This window comes from Aythya ferina, assembly GCF_964211825.1.
Source record: "Aythya ferina genome assembly, chromosome: 2".
Classification (NCBI taxonomy): Eukaryota; Metazoa; Chordata; class Aves; order Anseriformes; family Anatidae; genus Aythya; species Aythya ferina.
The window spans coordinates 16,082,961-16,107,931 of NC_140297.1; the positions used below are offsets into that span (position 1 = coordinate 16,082,961).

The window sequence follows — 24,971 nt, forward strand, 5'->3', positions numbered from 1 at the left end:
ACCCTTAAACTGGTGCTGCTGCACCTCTGGGGCTGAGATGGACATGGAGGTGCCATCCCAGAGCACAGAGGAGAGGCACGGGGCAGCATAGCCCCTCGCAGCGTGCTGAGAGGTAGGAAATGCTCCTAGAAAATGGCCTGGGTGGGGAGCATGGCCACAGCAGGGACGCTGTAAACCAGGTGGGACCCTGGGTTACAGTGTAATCCAGGGTCTGCCTTCCTCTGCCCCAACTCACACCTTGGCATTGCCCACCTGGAGACCACCCGCAGTTGCAGGGGGCCTTCTGGCTTCCCGGCATGCTGCAAGTTAGTGACCTGACAAAGAAACGACAGATTGGTTATTGCTGGTTTGTATTTTTACTGGCACTAAGAGTTCTGTGACAGGTCATGCTTTCTAAGGGACTGAGGAGTGAAGGACGTGCTCACATATTGTTACTAGTACCAGTGGGAGAGAGCCACCAGAAGGGTCCTCACTCACCAGAAAGCAGCCCCGTAAACTGTAGAGGAAACAAAATGCACTCTGCTGGAAACTCCTGTTTGCTTTCTCTGGAGAACTAGCAGTAAGGCAAGGCAAGGATCCCTGTCTGTCAGGTCTGCTTTTGGCTCAGCACAGGAAAAAGTTTTATTGCCGGTAGAATTCAGTATAGCTTTCTGATTGCTCTCCTTAAAGCAGCCTTCTCCCTGCCTACTTTCTCAGCTGCTATTAGAGTGGTGCTGCTGCTCAGATGTGCACAGCACCGCACACAGAGCTGCTTCTTATTAGCTTGAAAATATCCAGAACTGTCCCTTCAGCAGGCATGGAGCTTTCTAGCCTTTTGCGAGCCGAGAGACTTTCTTTTCCCTGCAAAATTTCCCACACCCGCTGCTCAGTGGCTTCCCCTCGGTATTCCTGTGCCCGTGAGTCACTTCCCAGCTACTTTCTGCCTACACAGAGCTGAGGTGCCGACGGCGTTGCTGTGATGTTGAGCATGAAACCCAAGGGATTTGCTGAATCAAGACTGTGTTCAAGCATTTCCTTTTTGTTGACTTTTTAAAAAAGATTTCCCGTCTTTTTTTCTTTTCCTCTCTCGCTTTTTGTAATGATTCATCACATCTACAAATTAGCTTGGTCTGCAGAGTCTGTGTTTGTTTTCCATTGATGGTGAGGCCAGAGAGGTGCTTTCAAATAGGCTTTTTTCTCTCTTGGAGAGTCCAATGCCAGCTGGGGACCAGAGAACTGCTGTGGGGAAGTCAGGGAAGGAACTCGTTTGCCTAGGGCTACGAAGAAGTTATCAAAAGTTGAGGTTTGGAAACTGTTGTGAAGTCAGTGTTCTTAAAAGGAGGGTCCAAAAACACCATGACACTAAAGTCTGACCTTGAATACTTCGGTGCATCAATGTTACTTAGTTTGGACCAGGAACCAACTTTCTGAGCAAATCTCTCAGTTCCCACTGACCGTGCTTTGTTCTGAATTGTGGAGCAGCTCTGGAAGAGATGAACCCAATGCCTTTCAGATGAAACACATGCTTAAAAACATGCTCCAGGAGCCCACCTGGTGCACTCCAGCCACAGACAGGTATTCAGTCCATGCCACGCCTCAGATAGCACACCATTTCCATGGGGCAGCTGCTGAAGTGCTCAATTTTAGGTTTAGCATAGGGAAAAATCAAACGTTCAGCATGGACTAAGAACAACAGCCACTGCTCTACCATGCACCGTACATAGAAAACCTAATAATGTTTGGGGAAAAAGATCATCTGTTGTATACAATTGTGTTTAGCAAAAAGAAAATAAAATTATGACATGAGATACCACTCATATGAGAGAGTTACCATTACAGAGATGTTTAAAAGATGCTAAATTTATTGCGTATGAAGCCCTTTTGGACATCTCAGAACCCCATTAGTCTCTGCATAGATATACATAAGTTTATATTTGATATATATATAATATTATATGTAATACACAGATAACACACATTTCACACATACACATTTCACACACACACACACACATATATATCATAAAACAGCCTCCCTATGTATGTCGTTATTTTTAACACAGTCAACCTATTCTTTACTCCCGCTAATCTCTGTGAGGGATTACGCAGATTCTTTAACGTGTTGTTTTGGTCCCAGTCCTTCCTTTGTATATAGAAACTCTATAAAATTACTGATGTGTAACCTGAAAGCAAATAAATCTTGATATCTGAAACATAAACTTTGTTGCTTCTGCTGTAACTTGCTCTACAGGATACAAGGATGGTGAAAAGCGGTTATAGTTGTAAAAGCTTAATTATTGTTTAGTAATTACTGGCTGAAATAAATTAAATGTCAAGTGCGTCTGTAGTAAAAAATGACATCATGTATGATATAATTAAATACACAGAGCTATGTTTAAATAGCTGTAAGTGTCTGGCAAGCCAAATCAACCAAAAATTCAAAGACAATATTGACACTTTGCCCTTACATCACACTGTCATGAATAAAAGTTTGTCACAGAAATCATGTAAGTCTTAATTATGATATTTTTGGTAGATTAGGGTTTATTTTTTTTTTTATGATTATTTTTAGTTCTATGGTAATAAAAGCCAATGAGAATGTTATATTGAACAGTTGGTATATTCGGGGGAAAGTAAAAGTCTATCAATGTGTAATAGCACCTGGTTTTATATATATAATATAATCTATATATATATTCTGATAGCATTTACCTACAGGCTCTGAGAAGAGCTGCCCAAACACGTAGTGTGACTGCTACCAAATTTTGCATATTCAGTGGTATCGACCACATATGATCACAACAAACCGTCTTAAACTGGTTGTTCTGACATCAGCACAACACAAAAATGTTCTTGCAGACTGACCAAGCTGTACAAAAAGCTGCAGCGGAAGAGGAATATCCATTGGCTCCTAGGACAAGTTTGACGGTTAGCTGGGGCTTCTCCCTCGCTCCAGGTCCAGAGAATCTCGGCGTTGTTCTCACTGGCAGCTTTAAGCCTAGATCTGGGAAAATTAAGAGGAACTTACATATATAATGCTTAAAGATCTGTGCAATAACTCCACTAGTTGGTAACACAAATATTGATTAACTTTTACTAGCCATTGATACTCTTAGTTTTTCTTATAGGGCACTTCCACCTTGTCAGGAACGCCGAAGCCCCGCAGCACTGGGGCAGCGCGCTGGCCCCGGCCTGTGTGGCTTTTGTTCCTTTGTTCTCTGTGGCCCCAGCTTCCCTGTCAGGGCAAGCGTCTGTGCAGCTTGGTCATGGTGGCTTTTCTTTTTTTCTCTTTTTTTTTTTTTTTTCTTTTTTTTCTTTTTACTTGCTCACCTGCAGACTCTGTTCATATTGTTTTATGGTACTTTAGACAACGGGTTTTAACAGCTAAACATAAAAGCCACTGAGAGCATAAACAGGAAACTTGTGTTTAGGTGGGAGTGCCTAGGAATTTTATACTGCTGACCACAGAGGCCATGGGAGAAAGGAAATAGGAAAAACACTGTAAATACCTGGGTGACTAATGACTTGTGCTGCTCATCTGGCTCCTCAGCACACGAAAAGTTCAGCGTCTTCCCGGCAAAACAGCACATAGCCAGCAAGATTTCTCCCCGTGCCCCTCTGCTGCCTGTCTCCCTGCTCCGTGCCTGCTGCAGCGTACAGAAAGGGCCTCGTTTCTGCCAAGCTGCAGCGTGAAATGGTAGAACAAACCTTCAACAAATGGTCACCCAGCCCTCCCGATGGTGGAGGGAGGGCGAGCAAAGCGTGAGGGTGCTCGCCCACTCCTCGCATTCACACCGCTTAAGAGGATTTAGATGAAAGTAACCAAATTTGCGCTCCCTTGTTTTGTAGCGAGGCAGCAGCTGGGGTCTGGGGGCAGTGAGCGCCTTTGTCAGGCACTTGGCCACAGGCTCCCTGAAGGATTGCCATTGTTCCTGAGGGGCCTCCGCGGGGCCGCTCCCGCTCCCTCTCCCTTTTATCGCCGGTCGCATGGCTTGCGAGAGGTTTTGTCTTCTGCTGATTGCAGCAGATTTCGCGACCGGCATCTCCCATGCGGCGGTGGCGGGGCGGGATTTCCAAGTGGGCCATCTGCACAGGGGGGACTGGTGGCTCGGGGCGTCATGGTGGTGTCCCGGCGAGTCCCCCTCTGAGGCCTGCGCTGCCTGGCGCAACCGCGACATCTGGTCACGACATCTGGTCACCTCCGCTCGGCGCGACGGGTCCGGTTTCACCTGGTACCACGGCGGCTTTCCCACATGAAAACTCGCAGCCGGCAGAGGAGGGCTGAGGGCTGGCCACGACGATCCCCAGGGGCCAGGTTTTGGGGCACAGAGGCTGTGTCCCAAAACTGGCTGTTGGCACAGCCCAGCATGGCCCAAGGTGTTCGTGCCATGGCAAGGCAGGATGCTGTGGGATGGGGGAGCCTGTCTGGGCCCCCAACACCATCCTGGCTGCCTCTATCTCCCATAACAGAAACCCACAGTCCTCTTTTATCAAGCTCCAGTGCAAAACCAGTAATCCCCAGGTAGCACTGGTGTGCCCTGACTGCTTCAGCAACACACCGGCATCGGGACGTGGGTCCTGATTCAGAAACGTGCTGAAATCAAATGTGTTATTGAATAGGGGCGGGATTTCACTGATGAAAAGTTAAGCACATCTGTAAGTATTTCTCTGAATCCCGGCTACAGTTCCATCCATAATGAATTTCTTCTTTAATTGCTGAAGTGATAGGATAAGCAATGTTTGGCAGGGAGCCAGGGAGGAGAACTTTATTATGTCAAGGCATGATCATTTGTAGACTGTGTAAACACTGTATTTTCATTGATACAGGTACATATATAACGTGTATGTATCTATATGCCATACAGATTAAGGTATAGGCAGAATTGACTCAGCCTTTAACATGGTTACCTTTTCCTGTGTAGTTATAAAAATACTTCAGGAAGGTTGCTGCAATCCCAGAACAGGAGGCCAAACACCTACGGCTGTATTTCTTTATTTTTCCATGAATAATACAGTGACAAAAGATCCCAGGCTCTCTAAAGTCTCTTAAGGAGAAATACAGTACAGAGCATGCTGCAATCCAAGCTGCCCAGCGCAGTGTTCCCATGCTATCCAAGGGAATCCACTCCAACCCTGGGTTCTTCTCAAGCAGGGCTGTATTAGAAGCAAGCAAACAACATCAATGCTGTCGAGGGAAACAGCGAAACTCTTGTCAGGTAGGTCCAAAACTGCATCTCTAAATGACAGCCCCAAAGCAGAAGTCTCAGACAGTCCAAGCTGTAGCAGTACTGCAGTTCTGAAATTTTAGCTCCCCTCTGTCCATTTTGCAATGCACAGCCTGGGTGGGTACCTTTCTTTCCTTATGCTGTATCACAGTGCTTGCACGGGCCTGCAGGAGACGTGCTGTACGGCTGATTTGGGGTGGGCACGACATCCCTCCTTCCACTCAGCTGGGTTCCTAAGCCAGATGAACGCCACGTCTCACACACGGACTCTGAAGCTGTGTCCAGAAGAGTGTAGTGGTCAGAGCACTTCTCAGGGTTTTACTTGTACATCCCTTCTCCTGCATAATACCGAGAAGGGGCTCGAACCCAAGGCTCTCCTCTGTTAAATACCCAAGCTGCTGAGCCACGAATTTCAGGGATTCCTTTTGAAACTCTTCCACTTTGTATAAAGTGATTAAATATTCATGGGAACGGGGACTAGAAGCAGGCCTCTTGGATGAGCACCCCCACCCCAAGCCGCAGATCCCTTTTCACTCCAATCCTCTGAATATTTAATTAGTTCATACAAAGCAGAGCAGTTTCAGCCGGGAAGGCTGAGAGAGACCTAGGCAGTGAGACCCACTGATTAAGGTACTCAGCAGAAGGACCTGATCCCAGGGCCCTGCTCCAAAGCAGGCAGAGGAAGGATTTAAGCATTCATCACAGCACGGCTGCTAGCGTGTTAGCTATTCACAGCGGAGGATGTGACACTTCCTTTCTCTTCTCTCCCCCACCCGGTCTTTTATGCCGGTTCGATGTGGTTTAACCACCTTAGAGTCCAGTAGGAAGACAGGATGAGGAATGCTTCGTTTGTGTCCTGAAAACTGTACAAAATGAATGAATGAAAATTTGATGAGGAGTTTTTTCACCCATTCAAGCACTTCCCTTAATAATTCAGATGTTTGATTTTCTTCGTCAGTATGCAGTAAGGATTAATGCGCTTTTGGGATGAAATAGAAACTTTAGTTTTCAGAAAAGAAAAAACCCTCAGATTTTAAAACAAAAATACCATAGAGGAATACTGCTGGGTGAACTGCTATCATCCTGATTCCCCTAACTGGTGACTGTCACAGGCTTTGCACTGAAATTTCAGGATATAGGGATTTTTGCAGCCAACCTCTAATAAACAAAGTTCACAGTGGAAATGCTGACAGGCTGTGATCAAAGCAGTACCCTCAGGTGTTGCTGTGATACATCGCTTGCTTACTGAAACAGAGCAGTTCAAACAGCCTGGCTGTATTTAATTGGGATATACAGTATTTCCAACTCACACAGCTCAACACCAAAGAAGGTTTCTGTTAGATCTTTCACTCTGCTATTGTTCTGCTATTTGCTCAGAAAAAAAGAAAGACGTTTAGGACACCAAATTCTGGTGTTTCACCTGGAACGAAGATGCTAGGACAATCCATAGCACAGACTTAAGCTTTATAGGAGGCTGCCCTGTGAGCACTCATCTGCTTGCACTCAGAAGACTATCTTCACCTCCTCACAGCTGTGGAGCAATTCTTCTCCAGTGTTGGCTGAATATCTTTACTTCAGTTACATCAATTGTATATGTAAAAAAGTGACACTAATAGTATGCTCTAATGAAGTTTTGGTTTCTCAAAAGTAATACACCATTCAGTACAGTACCAGATCCTGGCTTCCAGTCTTCTTAATAGAACAGTCCTGACACTCTCACGATCACCTCCCTCCCTTTGTTTTTGGCCAGTGAATTCCCATTCACAACCAGTTTCTGCTACTTCTTTCTCCCACCATCTATTTGTGTGTTTTCTTGATCTCAGTCAAGTTTTTGCATCTTTTCCAGTTTCTCTGAATAATTCCTTGTTTACCCTGCCCAGATGCCAGCAAGGACATTACTGGAAGTGCTGCTTTGAGAGCAAGCACCCATCCCCTACTTCTACCTGGAGCAACCATTACTGGAGCAATCCACCTTTTTTTGGCTGTAGTATGTTCAGCCCATGGTGAAGATGATCACATTAGCTTGGTCCCAGAAAGGAGCTGTGAGGGGCCAGAGCGTGTGCCCTCAGTCTTTGGGGATGATCAGCATCTTCTCTGATGGCTACAGAAGCCCTGAGAAACCTGCATATGCTTCTGAAAGATGGGACGTATGGAAATGTTTGTTGCTCAAATAAAAATATCTCTACTGAGCATGGGAAAAGTGTGGTTTTGTTTCACAAGTTTCTGACTTGGCTTAAATAAGACAGTCTTCTACAAGAAAACAAGAGGCATCTCACAACTGAAGACATCACTTTGCCTCCGCTCCAGCATTTTGAGTCACTGCTACAAAGCCCCAGGAAATTAGATTTTTCTGAAAAAACAAGACATTTTCTTGATTCCAGTTCTCAAAATCTGGTAAAGAGTTTTGACTAAAATTTTTCCAAAAATTCAGCCCTAGGCATACACCTGGAATATAAAATTTCATCCACAAATGTCAAAGTTTGGCAATGTCTGAAAATGCGGTTTTATAATAGGAAATATTGGGCAAACTTCATATTATGCTGTATTAGCTCCGCCTATTAAAAATATTTCCTTATGTGTAGCAAAGAATTTTTTACAAACCAGTATTTGCAGATGTTGTCACCATTTCCTAGTGTGCAATAGCTCAGTAATTCTGACTTTTTCAAAATTACCAAGCACAACAAGACAACATTAATAGAATAATCCAATGATGAATTTATTTTTTTTTAAATAAAAACTTGCTTTGAATTATGCTGAAGAATAATGCACCTCTAAATCAAATAATTTCTATTTAATTACATGGATATTAGTTAAAAACAGCTGAACCGACTTTTTTAATTTTTTGATTGTGAAAATTCTCTCCCAGGCTGAACTGTTCTGTGCCAAGTTTCAGAGCCGAGCACATTTTTACGGTCTAGTTATAAACCCTAGAAAAACAACGTTTATAGGAAATGTTGACACAACCTTAACTAAAGTGGTGCTAGCTGACACCTCTATATTTTCAATTTGGGGATTTCTACTGGGAAAATATAAACGCTAATGCAGTAAAGGAAGCCAACTATAATAAAACCCTCATAGTCTTCCTGTTCACCCCATGAAGACCTACTTCAAAAAGCACCAACTCAGACTGGAGATGCGTTGAAGTTAACTGCATTCCTCTGAGGGTACTAAAAATTACCTGCAGGTAGTTCAGCCTTACAGTTATTTGCAAGACTGCATTTTGGTCAAAGCCATGTGAATATCCATTTAAAAAGTCCTGAAAAGAAAATGAGAATGTGCATAAGCTGAAAAAAAGGTGCTAGTCCATTTATATTCCTCCTAGCACAGCGTAAAAAGAGGAATATAGACTATAGATTCTAGTGAAACAAATGTAAGTACACACAGGGGACAAGTACAAGGAAGGAAGGTGAAAAGCAAAATTAGCTTTCTTACCTGTATCTTGTTAGTCTAGCTCACCTAAAATGAATTAATAAAGAAGGACTGTGACCTCTGCTTATCTTCTTTTTACAGGTGTTTGCATGCAGTCATGAACCAAGTAAGATCAGGATGATTTTTCAGGACGCCTTCTGAGATCTGAAAGTCTTGGATAGCTGAACCTGCCTCAAAAATGAAAACCAGCCACGTTAGCAATATACTGGAAAGTATTTATAGTGATAGTGTTGGAGGGATGGTGTTAAAAAGGTGGTAAAATAATCTCAGAACTTAAACATGAAGTTCAGAATGAAAAAGAAGTTATATTGTTTAAGGATAAAATGTGCTAAAACATCATTTTCTTTGAGGAGATGACTAGCTTTGTGGATGAAGGGACTGCAACTGATGTCATTTAGTTGGATTTTTATCATGATTTTGAAGATTTTCTCCCACAGCATGCTTGTAGTCAAACTGGGGAGAGAGAGAAATGGGCTATGAGGAAACCCATGAAGTTCAACAGGAGATGCAAGTCCTGCACCGGGGCTGAAATAACTTCATGCAGCAAGACAGGCTGGATTCAACTGGGTAGGTGGTGGCTTGGCAGGAAAGGAGCTGGCATCCCTGGTGAACAACACGTTGAACAAGTGTCAGCAGTGTGCCCGTCTGCATACGGGGTCGCATTAGGCAGAGTAAAGCCATCAGGTCGAAAGAATTGACTGTTCCACTCTGCTTGGCCCTAGTGGGACCTTGTATGAAATAAAGTGTCCGGTTTGAGATGGTGGTACCCCGGTCTGCTGGGTTTCAGATCGCATTCAGATTCCTTCATTAGACAAAATGAGTGCTGGTGGAGCTGGATACTTGCCTGCTCCTGAGGGGAGTCCAGCCTTCCTTGTTTTTAAGGAGAGGCATGCTGAACTCTCTAGCAACATTGCAAAGTATTAGCCTGACTTTTTATTTAGTTGATATCGTGCATAACCTTCACCTCTTCCGAGGCGAACACTAAAAAGTTATATGCAAAGCCAGAATGAATCATCCCAGTAAACAAATGCAAAACAAATGCAAAACATATTGACCTCTTCTTAGATCTTGCGGTGACCTCCCCTTGTATAGCTGTAACCCTCTCTATTTCACGCAGTTAACAATCCAGAGTGCTTTGATTCAGTGAGGCACTTGCTGCTTTTACCATTACTTTTGTGTTAGGTCTAATTGACTATTAAGAAGGTGATTTGGGTTACACCCCAATTAAAGGCAGACATACCTAACCTGCTGTGGCTCCCAAAAGACCTTTCACTGAGGTATCTCCATGAGCTTTGGATGATTTTTTTTTTAACCTTACTAACATTTCAGCCTTGCTGGAAGCAATTTATATAGTTTCTGTCTTCTGCCTCCTTCTTCTTCTGTTTTCCCCAGAAGGTTTCACAAGGTATCACAGTAACCTTGGCAAAAATGTGCAGTCGTCTTTAAGGTTAATGCTAAACTTCTGTAGCACATTATTTGAAGGTTTAAAGGAAAGATAGTAAGTTTGAGTGTGTACCTGTCAGTACTAAATGATTGTTCATTTCCTGTGAATTGGGAATAAAGTAATAACATACATCTGGCAAGCTAAGACGTTGCTTATTTCTTTTTCTTCTCTGAGCCGTATCCTTTACCAGCTGTGAGACATCACCATGCGGAATCTCCAAATACCTTTGAGGAAAATTAAAACAAAGGAACAGAGGGCTGGAAGGGACCCCCTGTGTCTCTGAGCCCAGTCCCCCGCTAGCCCTAGGCCACATCACACAATGCCTTTCATCACTTATTCCCTCTCCATCTTACAGCCCCTTCTGCGCCTCCATGCTTGCATTGGAAGTCCAGCGTCGATTGCTCAACTGGCTAGAAAACCGCCTTTCAGCTTCCAGTCAAAACACATCCATGGGCAGTTTATGCCCATTTGTTCTTGTGCCAACGCTGTACTTTATCTTCAAAAGATCTTTTCCTTCCTTATGTTTAACCTCTTGGTGTATTTACAGAGAGCAATGAAATTCCATATCATCTTTTGTTTTGCGGCACTAAAGAAGTCAAACTCTTCTGACCTCCTTGTGCTCAGGACTTCCATTCTCCATCATCCCCACTTGTTCCCAGGTCATCTTTGACCCAGAGGGCTCTTGCTGGCCATCGTGTTCCAGATGCAGTCTCATCATCCTGTTTTGTTACTTGCTAATCATTTTCTCCTGTGAATCATTCCAGAAGACACGCTAAAAGGATATACATCACCAAATGTACTAACTACATTGAGAAAAATCCAATTACAAACCTCTTTCCATTCTTTAATGTAATATTTCTAAATGTTAGATGCTTGTGGGCTTTGCAAGACGGTAGAGGTCTGAGGATGGATACCAAAGCACACATTAAAACCTAGACCAGGAGGCTAAGGCATGGAAACAACAGCCACGGGAATGCAGTGACCAGAATGAAAAGAGTGCAAGGGAGAGGTGGAGTAGGATTTATTGCCACACTGCAATATATGATAAAGGACCTGATTAGAAACTAGCTGTCAAATTCAATTCTTTATATTCTCCTGGTATGAAAAACACTTGAAACATAACAATACATATTTACATGAATAAAAACCTCAGCGTGTGGAGTTTTCACGTCTTCCATTTGAAAGCATAAAGGATGGCAAGTGAAATTTAGTTTATGCTATAAATACTGTTTGCTTCCTGCATATCTCCAAGTCAGAACAATAGGAAAATGTAACCAGAATGATTAAGTGGAGAAAATAAGGTCTTTTGCATTTTTCTCCACATGCACTCACTCTATTCAGCTCTTGTGTAACTTAATGAAAAAGTTTAAATTTTATGTCCCCATTGTTCATTTCTGAGCTGTTACCTGAATAAAATGCTTGGGAGAAAAGAGGAAAAAAAAAAAAAAAAAAAGAGAGAGAGATCTTATATAATGAATGCTAGCTTATGGTCTTTTGCAGAATAAAATTCAAATGTATACATTGTTTATTACGATACTAAAATAATACATTTCTTCAGTCTTTCACAGCAGTTCCAGAAATTGTCTCTTTCATGTTTTCTGCCAGTGTTGAGATGTGTCCCACTAGAATAATTTTCTTTAGTATCACACAGCACATAAATATCATGGTTTTATCTGATAGCAATGAATCCTAGAGGCAAATAGTTCATTTCCAGCCCTTTCATATTATATTCATAAAGGTACGAGGGCAGCTTGAATCATTAAACATTAAACTGAGGACAGCTTTCAGGAGAGACCTGAGTGGGGATCTCCCCATTGGATTAAACACAATGTTCTCGTTGCAGAAAGTGGCTAACTCGGATGCATGCAGGAGGTTAGTTCAGCTGCTGCATTAGTTCCCAGACAGAAGAAATTGTGGTTTGTGCAGTTTTATTTATTTATTTATGTATCTATTTTATGTAAGAAGCACATTCACAGTCATTGTTCAGATGCAGTTGTATTAGGCAAACTTTTTGTGCCTTTTCTGCCCCTTTGTCGTTCTCTAGGCACACGAGTGCTGTTGCTCTGCATGTAAATCTGTGTGTTTTAAAGATATTTTTCCTGAGTGGCCTGCTTGTTGGACTGGCTGAAGCTCCGAACAGGGTGGTTTGCAATGGACTTTAAGCACATGCTGGTCCTTTTTCAGGCAGGAATGACCTCTTGAATTCAGAGCTGTAAAGCGCAGCTACTGTTTACTCAGTTGAGGGGCAAATCATGCTCCATAGGTTTCATATTCTCAGGTTGGTTGTAAACCTTTTCGTTATGCCTACACTACATTCTGGGACTCAGATTTCTCACGCTCCTGTGGTCCCTGCCTGTATGGGGCTTCCTTGAAGGAGCTGACTGATTCGTCCTGGTTCTGTCAGTCACACATCCAAATCACCATCAGCTTCACCATAATGCCCGGGCATGGGGAAAAGTCAGCTGCACTGAAATAAAGTCGCTACTTGGGATCATATTTTTTGTTCTAATATCCTCAAATGAGGCTATTTCAGGAATTGGGAGTAATTCTCTTGGAGAAACAAAGTTTATATAGCCAACATAAACAAACCTATGCCTGCTTCATGCCAGGGAAGGAGAGAAGTGGATGATATTTCTTTCGCTACCAACATAGGCTCTTTTGCTCAAATAGTATTTTTGGCAGATGCTACCGTATTTAACTTCCCACAATGGCACTGTTTACTTAAGGCCAATATAAAACATCCCTGGCCCTTCTCTTAGATTTTGCAGTCCCTCGGTGGACTTTCACGTGTCCTTTTAAGCACATTTTTTGTGGTGCCTTTGGAATCACTTCTTGGTGCCTTTACACGAAATATTTCCAGGCAATGAGGACCCCATCTTAGCAGGGCAAGGAGAAGTGCTGCAGCAGCTGTACTATTGCTCATATATTTCACTACCTTCTGTACACCCTGTTCTCATGAGTGGTTCAGAGGAACAAAATTACTGCCAGAGGTCTACCTAGCCAAGTACCTTGTCACCGACAAAGATCAGTTGTGATGACTTAGAGAAGAGCGTACAAAAAGGATGGTGGTGCTCTGCCTAACGGGTGCTGGCACTTCTGGCAATCGCTGTGGCCAAGGCTGTGTTGTGTTGTTTAATCAGGCTGACCCGTGAGAAATTTACTTTTGGATCTTGCTCTCTGCATTTCTGTGGTATCGGAAATGTATTTGCATCTATAAATCTTTCCCAGCTTGGCACTTGGTTTTAAACTCAGATCTCTGAGTCCCAAATTTTTACAGGAAGTTTACTAGGGCCTTCCAGATAATGCCTTATGGTCAGACAACACAGCCTTGGCTTTCTACTGAATACAGCTATTTTTCTCCCAGGATTTCAGGCTGAAGCCCCGTTTTCTAGGTGAGCACAGAGGTACTGTTCCTGTTTGTACCTACTGTGTGTGAGTTGCTGGTCTCTGGCTTTGGATATGCTGGAGGAGAACTGCACTCCAACCAAAGACACTTCTTTGCAGTACCCAGCACATTTGGTGGGGTGGCCTTGCAGTGGCCCATCTGCACCCTGCCTAACGTTTCTCCCAGATGTGCTATTGCTGTTGGACAGGACAGATTGCTGGCGTTTAGATAAAGCCCAGCAGCTCTGGCTCTTGATGCTGAGAGCTTCTGGTCATGTTCTTCTAATGTTTTCCCAGGTAAAAATATCACCTTCTACTTTTGTACCTTCATCACCATCATTGCCTTTTTTCTGTATTTTCCTGTGAAATAGTGTGGGTGCCAAAAACAACCCAACCAGCCGGCTGCAGAAGCAGCATCTCCCAAAGAAGGTGCAGAACGTGCACAAACATGTGCTATGTTTTCCTAAGGACACCTGCCAGAATCCTGCTGATGCATCAAGCACAGGAAAATATTTGGCACAAACCATGTCTCCAAAGATTTCTCTCCTTGTAGGTAGTGGAAAATATTCCTTTTTAAATATATTTATTTTATTTTTTTTGGTTCTCTCTATGTAAGTGAATGTTTCTGTCTTTCCCTGCCGCAGTGTCCAATAAGCACAGCCACACTTGGTTTCTCAGATCTCTCAGAGCACTTATCCAGTCCCATTTTAGCTCCTGCCTTGAAGTAAGTGGTGTGAACCCACCTTGCTGCTGTGCTTCTGAGAGTCTCCTTCCCCAGAAGGCATCCTCTCCTTCTTTTTCAGGTTTTTTAAGTCCTTGGACTTTCCAACAAATGCATCTTCTTAATGGCACGAGGATGTTTTGAATAATGGGTACTGTTTTCACTGGTGTACTCACAAACTGTGATAGAATATTAATAAACAAAGCATTAGCTCTCTCAGGCAGGATTAGGTGGAATGAGATGTACAGCTCTGCAGTCACGGGTACGTATCTGTGCTGTGAGATCCAGAATGGGGAGGAAGACAAAGTCTCCGGGAGGATAAAAGGGGAAAAGAGTAAGAGGGCTTTGATTGCAGGGATTGCTAAATATCAAACAAGGAAGATCTGAGTCTTTTTATGTGCAAAAAGCAGACTCAGCCAAAGGACAGGCTTTTATATTAATGGGGGATTTTAACAATCCAGGTATTCGTTGGTGAAAGAATGCCGCAGAATGCCGACTGTCCAGTGAGGTCCTGGAATTACTGGCAATGTTTTTTTTATAAAAATGGGGGGAGGAATCAGAAATCAGACTTTCTGGGGTTTGATGCTAAGCAGTAAAGAATTATATGAGAGTGCGAAGGTGAAAGACAGCATGTGTTAGAGTAACCTCAGAGTCAAAGGGTACGTGATCCCTGGAAAGGAAATGAAGAAGAACAAAGGACAGTAATGGACTAGAAGTGTAGGGACTTCAATAGGGTACTAGAGAGCTGGTAGCTAAGTGAACATGAGCATTAAAGACAGCTGTAAATTCCTCAAAGAAATATTTCTAAGGACAGTAGCATATATTATTCCACATCAGAGGAACTATAAAAAATATAGAAGAGATCAAACTGGTTAAGCCATGATCATTCATTATATAAGCCCAAAGAAAGTAAAATGAAACCAAGCCAGACTGCTTGGGACACTGGAAAAAGTAACCTGACTGTGTAGGACCAGAATTTGTGCTCTGTTTTTTTTCTGATTCTGTTTGTTTGTTTGTTTGTTTGTTTGTTTGTTTTTTCAGATCCAAAATTAGATGCAAAGAGGAGCAAAAGGCATGAGGAGCAAAAGGCATGAGGCTAACATGTTCAGCAGTAATGAGGGTGAATGTAGGGAAAGTGACAGTTTCTTAAAAATGAAGGGAAGCTATAGAACCAAGAGGGCTGAATTAGATCATTTTTCATCAGTTTTCACTCAGGTGATCAGCTCTAACCAGACATCACTGACTGACATGGTCAGACAGGTTAGGTGTTTTCAGGCCAGTTGCACCTCCTTGATAAACTTCATCTGTGGCTTCAACTGCTACAGCATGGAACAAACCTTGTTTAGAAAACTGTATTCAGAAAAAAATGTATCAGTAATTTCAGTACAGGTATATTTTTGTAAGGGTTTGACAGGAATCTATTCTGGATCACTTTCTGCTTGATATCTACCCTGAGGACGTGAATAAGGAAACATATTTAACATATTTGCAGATAACTTGGGAGTGGAGGGACTGCAGGAAGACTGCAGGACAGGATTAGAATTCAAAATGATCTTGAGAAATTTCTGGAAGAAATGGTCTGCAAAAAGGCAGAATGAAAATGAGCACGGACAAGTGCAAAAGCCCTGCACTTGGGCACGTGTGGTCACCTGAACAACTACGGGTTGTGGGGGCTCCTGGCTACTTTCCAGCTCTTCAAAAAGGAGTCTGGAGCTGTAGTAGGTCATGTAAACAGGTGTATAACTTTGCACAGGAAGGTTTTGTCCCACTCTGCTCAGCATTGCTAGGGCATCAGCTGGAGCATTATACCCAGTTTTAGGCAATGTCCTTCAAAAAGCATGGAAACAAGTTCAGAACAATCCAAAGGAAACCAACAAGAATGATTAGCCGTAGGAAGCACAACCTGGGAGGAAAACTGGGGAAAAACTGTTTGAAAGCCTAAACAGAGAGAAGATAGAGGCAACAGGAACATAACTTCTCAAATACATGAAAGACCACATTAAGAATTAAAAATATTTTTCCCCCAAACCATAGGCCTAGACTGTATCAAAAATTTTAATTTCAGCATTAGGTGAAGCTTCCTACTGGTAAAAATAGAGGAGGAACTAGATTCGATTGGTGGGGCTGGGGTAACTACAGTATTTCCATCACTGCAGGTTTTTAATCAAAATTCACCTAGAAATATTTCTTCCTATTAGTGGGTAAAGAGGTGGGCTGTTTGGAATTTAGTAGCAGGTTTAGGTTTAGTGGTGGACCTAAGTACTAGGTTATAGGTTGGACTAGATGATCTTAGAGGTCTTTTCCAACCTGAACGATTCTATGGGTCTATGACACTCAACTTTATGAAACTGCTCAATTTATCATTCAATTTTGCAATTTGTTCACATCCTCCCTTAGGTAGGAGTTCATTACTAAGAGGCCTAAATTTTAATTATTTATCACTTCCTTTCTGTTTTTTAATGTTGGAATTCTTGATGGTACTGCTTTGGCTAGTATGCCTCCATCCTCCTTAAAATTTGTAGTGGACCCACTTATTTTCAATTTTATTTTCTATTCATTTTTGATGACAACATTTTCTACTGGTCCTACCATAAATAAATAAATAAATAAATAAATAAATATGAACTGCTAATGCAGTTTTTGCCCTTTTTATTCCTGCTATGCACACTTCCCTGACACTTACAGACTCTTACACAGTGACGCAATCTTTTAGGTCCTGCACCTTATTCCACAGATCAGCATTAATTTCCTTATGCTGTAACACAGCTTCATGTAGTGTTCTGAGGGTCACTAATTTTTAGCATCAGTCCAGACTATGTAACTGCTTTTACATGGTCAAACCTATTCTATCTGTAGTAAATAAACTCAGAAAGGATCAACTGGATCACTGCTTCTATTCTTTATGAGAAATGCTATAGTTGCTAGAGGGATGATATTGAGCTGGTACATAGAGTATTTAGAGACCAGATTAATGATACGTACATGCAAAATTTTGATGATAGGTGTTTGTCCTTCAAAATATAAAGAAGAAAATAATTAGAAGAATGAAGGGTGGTGGCAGGAGCACACAGCTTGAATGCAAATTCATTCTACAGTGGCAGATTGAGTTCCTCTGTAACATTTTCACTGGAGTAAATTGCAATGTAAGAAAGGGAATCAGGAGAACCAGGTGGCTGAGGCCAGTTCCTTCTCTTTTCCTTAACTCCACTCTTTTTATCACTTCTTTCTTAGAGATTTTGACTTATGCTCAATTTCCCTAGCAGCAGAGTTCATATGTACTTGATTACTTACACAGGAGACAATTTAACCATGAAAACCTCATATGTGAGGGATTAGCTGAGGGCAAAGTAGGGCTCTTAAACTCTTAATGTAAGTATAGTCATGACAGCACAGTTTGATTAAATTGAAACATTTCACTTAGTAAAGTATAGATTTAATTCCAATAATTTTAAAGGTGTCAAAGAGGATAGGGTACTAATTTCACTCTGTTCATACAATCTGTATATCTGTCTCCCAGAGGGAAACAATGAACAGACCGTGCATGGAAAAAAATAAACTATTACCTTTCCTGTACATCATTCATCTTCTGGTGCTTACAATTGTTATGGACACATCTGCATGATTCCTACAAATCCTATTACACCTCATAGACAAAAATGAGATTAGTGGTACAAAGTTTTATTTGAGAGGCAGAACGCACTGCTCATCTCTATTAAGATAAAATATAAACGTGTTACAAGTTCTCTCTTTTATTTTCTGCAGATAAAAAGAAACTTATTTGTAATGCCATGCAAACATTTTTCAAGATACTACTGCCATCTTTTTCACATTGTAACAGTTTCTACACTGACCGTGGTTTTCATGCTTAATTTTTATGTTTGCCATCAGTCATGCAATTCCAATTGACATATGATTTGATTTTTCTACTACATAAACCAATTTTATGTGAGTGTAGTTCCAGTAACCGAGGCTACTCACGCCATAAGAAGAAGATCAAGCTCTTATTTGTCTTCTTTCTTTAGTTTTCTTTCCCAAAGTTCTTGGTCCAGATTCTCAGCTGATTTATTTTTTCTCTGTTGTCTTCAGTGCAGTTCTGTTGATTTACTGCCATTTCAAAATTCACCCTTCATCTTTACAATGAGTCGTTTTATATTTCTGCTGTTCAGTTTTACTTAAGTCTTTCCTCTGGGTTGAACGTTTTGAGTTCTCTCCCTGCCTTCACAGGCACCCACGTGATTTGCTAAAATAATTTGTGCGAAATTATGGGCCCAATTATCAAGATTGGTGCCTAAAAATAACTGCCTCAAAATCAATGGCCGGTTTTAAGAAACCTGGTTTATACATTTTATGCGATGTGATAAATCACCGTTGCACCGTATTAGGAGTTTATACTGAGAGTGACTCAGGTGGATGGCATGAAGTGCTTCATCCACCAGCTAAAAACACGTTCTGTTTTACCTTGCGGAGAGAGAAAAGAGCAAACTGGATTTCTGACCCGTGTCACCTTCGGCACCACAGCTAACAGCCCTGCAGGTGTGTGTGGAGACTGATAAAGTCTGCAGCCCTCGCCATTTCACAATTGCTCACCATTTAAAAGTCAGGCGGCAGCAGCAGCAACAGGAAGAGAAAAGGTCACAGGAGGACAGTGTCCATTGCCAGCATCAGGTTTCAGAGTAGGGACCATAAGGGAGAAAATGAAAAACATTTGGACTTAATTAAGGCACTAATCCAGAAAAATGAGGAACAGTTGAAAGCTGCGGAGTTGGGGCATTGTACAAACTTCTCCTCTCGAGTACAAAGCAGCCTTGCAGTAGCTTCTGCTACTGAGAATAAGGAAGGAAGAGGCTGGTAGAAACTGTGGCTCTCAGGTCTACCCTGAAGCACTGGGGCTTTTTTGTAATGCGGTAGCATGAACAAAAGCAGAGGAGGGAATACAAAAGGAAAAGGGTCTGGGAGAAAATAACATGCATTGCTTAGAGCTTTGCTTCTCAACAGATAGCGCTTTCACATTTCTGAAAATATGCATTTCTCCTAGAAGTGGTTTTTCAGTTGTCATCTTCAATTTTCTGCTAGAAAGTTTGTCTTGTCCCTATATATAGTACATAAATAGCAGGTAAGTCTTGAGTTATGTAAAATAACACTGTGGATAATATGTACATGCATTTGCCCATATCAATCTGCCTCCTCCTGTCCCCAAACAAATAAAATAAAAGGATGGTGAGGATAGCTGCACAAAATGAGATGAAGGAAGACAAGATGCTGAAGTCCCTTCTCTACCCTTTGCAAAGCCACTACAACTCTAGAGTAGAGCTCCAAGCAGCTAGGAGCATGGGTATCCGGCTCAGTTCCAGTGCTCTGTGTTTTGTCACTAGGATGGATACAACAGAGTTGGAGAACAAAATTAGGGGACTTTATTACACTCAGTGGCTTGCCCATGCTTTAGAAAGCACGTTAGAAAAGCAATAGTTCTGGGCATCCCAGACATGGAGACGCTGCAAATGGTCGACTTCAAAGGCTATCATTTCCACTGCTGGAAACTGGCAGAGCTATACATCTGAGTAAAGCAGTGCTGTGCTACATGACAGTGTTATAAATTTGCCTATTAGAAGCCCTACACACATGTATGAGGTTATTGAGCAAACAGGGATTCCAGTTAAATGGGGGGCAAAATGGATGTTGCATATCTAAACACATCTTTTTTTTTTTGTTTTTTCTTTTTTTTTTTTTTTATTTGCAGCCAAAACAAAGACTAAGAAACATACTTAGTGCATGTTCAGAGAGCAGGGTGGATTTTCTACAAGAGGGGGTAAGTATGTGTTATTCAAAACTTTATATGAGGACAGATTTCTAGCCCAGGACTGAGGACAGAGTGATGCCCATGACTAGGAACAAAGGGATGCAATTACTCTTTTACATTGCAGTCTCCGTCTTCTACCTTTTAGAATCAGATTTAATGAAGGAAGACAATTGATTTTCAGCATAATTGAATGAAGTTGGATATTAAACTTGGAGCATGGTCCTCGCTCTAGGGGTGTCTTCAGCTGAGCGTCAGACCCTGATTCTCCCACAGATTGCTTCACATGCAGCTGTCTGGGGCAAACTAGTTGCAAGTCATGCATAGAAAGCTGCTCAAGTGCCTGAGAGTGGCCTGCATCTACTCTGCAGGGTAAGAGCAACACATAAATACAAGGTAGTACAGAATCCAGCAGTCTCTTGTTCCCTCCAATAACATGCAGTAAAGGTTTGGAGCTTTGATGTCTACTAAGAAAAATAAATACATAATAATTTGATATTATTAAATGAGAAAAATGAAATATAGCTTAATATTTTATAGAAATACGCACTATTCAGTAAGTAGATCTAGATGTACGTGGGTCTGACATAAAAGTTCTTTTAAAATTACATTTTGTGATAATTCTTTCTAAAAATGGCTGTGGCATGCAGTAAATACTACAGTCGTTGCTTTGAAAAAAATCTGTGTCTGTAGTGGTATGAAAATAAAATCCCACATCAAAGAGCACAATATAAGTTAGCCCTGACCCACAGACAAGGATATTTATGCAAGGATGTGTGTGTGTGTTTTCTAAGTAATGCTTTGCAATTTTGTTCTTCGGAATTACAAATATTTTTTCCTTCTCTTGTTTTCCCCTCACTGATGAAACGTGTTCCCTTTCAGCCACAGTGGAGAACTGGACAGGTGTACTGAAACCCCCAAACCTGCAGTATAAGGGATGCTTTCATAGTTCACCAGAAGCTGGTAGGGCTTATTCTTGTGTCATTTAAACTAGATTTATGCTGATGGAACACCTCGGGGTGAAATCCAGGTCTTTTTGAACTCAGTGGCAAAGCTTGACTCCAAGGACAGCCAAATGAAATCAGCTTACAGAGAAAGCATTGGAAATACCTTTGTTATTTATACATTTGACTTAAGCCAAGTGATCTAACTGCTGATGAATTCCAGTAACGTAAGTCCTACTGATGCCATTAAAGTAAACCAAGTTAATCTTGTTTTACATGTGTGGGATGAGGATCAGAGTTTGTCCCAAAGATTTTTTTTTCATTTGTATAAGTGTAAGAACTGAAATTAAAGGTTCTTATTTAGGGCTGAATAAGGATGTAAAAACAAGAGAAGATGTGCAGGGAAAGAAGGATTAACAATAGAGTTCTCTAAAGTGTTCAGTCTGCTTTGGAGCAGATTCTGTTGCCTCTGTGGCCACCAGCCTGCATAGTTTTACGGCATCCTCATGTTCCTTTACAACAGAACTGTTACCTCGCTCCCCTAGAATATCCCCAAACAAGTTTTAGACTCATTTTTGGCTCTTTAAAGGGCCATTTTGATGCTTATAAGTGGCATCTGTGTAAGAGAGCCACGTGGGAACAACTTTTCTTTTTTTTTTTTTTTAACCTCTGCTGCTGCCTGAGGCAGATTGAGTCACAGGTGCCAGGCACCAGCCATTAGTGCCCTGCCATGCGTGTGTGCGGACTGCTGTGGAAGTCCTGGGCTCAGCCTGGCCCTTGAGAAGGTCCATTTAGTCCCATCCAGGAGTCACTGAACACAGGCGTCTAAAAGGCACTGTCAGAGCAAATGAAGCAGAAGAGGTGCTCCCAAAAACCAGCAGAGACAAATCTCTCCTCTCCGCGTTCTGAAGAGATGCCAGTTCCTCCTGTGTATACACCTGGCAGAGCAGCACCGCTCAAAGGAACATCTCAATCTTCTGTGGCAGCAAGCCCAGGAGCTGCTCCGCCAGCCCCAGCCTGGTTAACTGCTAGCGGGCAGTGAGCGGGCGCTTCCTGAGGAGCGAGGGTAGAAGATTTCCTCTGCACTGGGCACACGGCTGCTCTGGTGCTGCAGCTCGCTGACTTCTGAAGTCAGATTTCTAGAAAGTGTCCTCTGCTTGACAACCTGCTGTGAGTTTGGCATCTGAGTTTTGCTTCGCCACCTATCCAGCGGCCCTGCGTCCACAGGCATCGCTCCTATCCCGTGTGGTGACTACAGAAAAACAGCCCTACAGACTTCATCTCCCTGTCCCTTCTCCATTATGTGTATTCCCATGTCCTCAGAAGCCCTGTGAAGCTCTGCTGCCAAATCTGTCTGCCTGCACGCCTGCCAATGCATACACACTCTGACAGACACGGCTGTGGCACTCAGCAGCATCCCCTGCGCTGCCCGTCAGCAGGTCAAAGCCACACTGGCAAAATGCTCAGATGCCAGCAGAAGAATCCTGGGAGTTGATAGTTTTAAGTCCAGTCTCCAAATTCCTGTAGTTTCTGGTAGACATCCTCGAATTTGCTGGTAGAAAATCCCCTACAAAATAGCTTCATGGAGTACTGAAGGATTCATTTATATAGAGCAGTGGAGACTGTGATTAACAAGAAAAGCACATTGAGTCTGGGGGAAAAAAGGTGGTGTGGATGCACTTCTATTTAACATCCTAAAATTATAGCACTTTTAATAAATGAAGAAGCTAGTCCAATGTAACAACCCCAAACAGACAAACCAGGAATTTCCCATTGGTGTCCCCTGTGGCATACCCAATCTTTGCATCTTTCCTGTCTATTGTTTAGTAAAAAGGACTTCTAATTTTGTGTACTTTCTTTTTTAGCCTGTTCCAATTAGGAGTATCCCTACAATAACTTTGTTTCATTCTCTCTTCTGTGGAGATAAAAACTTTTACATTAAAATTCAGAGCAACCCTTCTCACATACACTGGTTTTGTGCTGTGTGTATTGTGCCATCTTGAATTTTACCACTGTAAACTCAGAGGTATAATCTCTCCTCTGCATGGAGGAATGATGTAGTTATTTATATATAACATACAGCACGCTATGTCTTCCTACATAAATATATATTAAAAAAAAAAAAAAAGACAGCTAACACCTCAACAATATCTGAAAAAATAACATTCTTATTACAGTGACGTTTAACTGTACACAATCAGTTGGCTTAGTACACTGTGCATGAATACAACAGATCTAGACTCATTAGTGACAGTTACTAAACTTCAGATTTTAGCTCCTATTTCTTTCTCTCTTTTCTTTTCTTTTCTTTTCTTTTCTTTTCTTTTCTTTTCTTTTCTTTTCTTTTCTTTTCTTTTCTTTTCTTTTCTTTTCTTTTCTTTTCTCTTTTATTTTTTAAAAAAAATCAACATCATTCTGACTACATTTTCAAGTCTAAAGGAGATAGTTCATAAAAATATTATGCAGATATTCACATACACTAGAAATTTGGTTTTCTTCTTAAAGTCATCCAGGAGTACAACTGAAATAGCAAAATCAGTCTTCCGTCCTCTTCTGCTTTTATTTTAAAAGACATGTGTATCCTATACCATGCATTTTGAAAAAAAAAGGATGTCACTAGGCACTAGGTGCTGATTTCTTTCCTGATGCTGTTCATGAAAATCAACATATTTCACAAACAAGCACCACTGTGACCAACTGCAGCTAGAACAAAAAAGTCACATCTTAAAGGCTTGAAAATCTTTCACTGGGAGTCAATATCGATAAATTAATGATGATTTAAATAACCTTTTGGTGTGACATTTGGGAAAAATAATGGAGATAGCAAAACTTACACTGTCTCCTTGTTCCTTCCAGGTGTGAACCCAGCTGTGACTCCCTTACTCTCAGCCTCACTTTCTGTTACTTTTCATCTCTAGATAAGATGCTCTGACTATCATTTTCATGGGATTTAAATTGTGTAATTTGAGTGCTCATGAATGAAAAGATAGTTTTTGCTTTTTTAAAATCAAACAAACAGCAGGCTATATTATTATTGATATCAGGGAGAGCTTTACTAAATTATTCCTTTGACTATAGTATGAAACACACACAACTTTAAATACCAGTATCCCAGGAACTCAAGTATGAACAAAAGGACATATAAAATTGATCTGACCAAAGCTTCATCTATTCTCATAACCTACTTCCTATCAGATACACAGGGAAAAGCATTATAGGAAAACATATTTCAGTACTGTAGAATAATCTACCACCTTTCATAATCGGGGGCCCTGGTGCTACCTAACCGAGAGCTAATTTCCTCCACATTTTTTCCACTTGCTCTTTGAAACCAAGTGAATATCTGAATGCATCTGAAAGTGAAATCGATGTAAGACATAAAATGAGCCACATGAACTGGCAGCCCATGTAATGCTGTTGGTCAGATTGCTTTCCATGTTAACTGTGGTACTTACCTGATTTTGCTTTCCTATGCTTCTTTGCATGCTGACTGAAAGCAGGTTGCTTCTGTACAAATTCCTGTTGAAATATAGACTGCTAACACTGAAATACATCAGCTTTTAGATCTGCTCATTACTCTTTTCTTGTCCATTTTTCTTAATCCATTTTTTTCTATGGAGAAATTTATCTATAGTTGAAGCTTTAAAACAAATAATGTTATTTGCCACTTGGTTTAGGCTAACACCTATCTTTAGTCTCACTCCACAAGCTGGAAATTCTAGCTAGATTGCTTGTGCCAAGCAAAAGCCCCCTTCTCACCCAGTTCCCTCCCTTGTTCAAGAGCACCCAGCAGGCTCTGCTGCCCTGGATCCAGCATGGTGGCAAGGAGAAGTAGCAGATTTCAAGTCCCAGTAATAATGCATCAAGGAAACGATCCCAATGGCTTTCAAATAAAACAGATCCTCCCAGCAGCACGGGTGCACCTCTGGCATCATATCCAGGATCCGTCCTCCTCCTTCGCTGTTCCTTGTACCTGAGATACGACAAAGTTCCTGGGACCAGGCATCTCCTTCCTTCTCTCCTACATCTGCTCAGTCACTCAGTGAGTGCA

The 24,971-nt window shown here is 41.7% G+C and overlaps 1 long non-coding RNA gene across 1 annotated transcript; it reads right to left on the reverse strand.

The window, feature by feature from the left end:
• Positions 1-4,893: 4,893 nt before the first annotated feature.
• On the reverse strand, positions 4,894-24,971 carry LOC311430725. The gene is made up of 3 exons (XR_014688987.1): positions 24,376-24,971; positions 8,637-8,800; positions 4,894-6,067 (listed from the first exon to the last, which is right to left on the reverse strand). It is a non-coding gene; the product is annotated as an uncharacterized lncRNA (long non-coding RNA).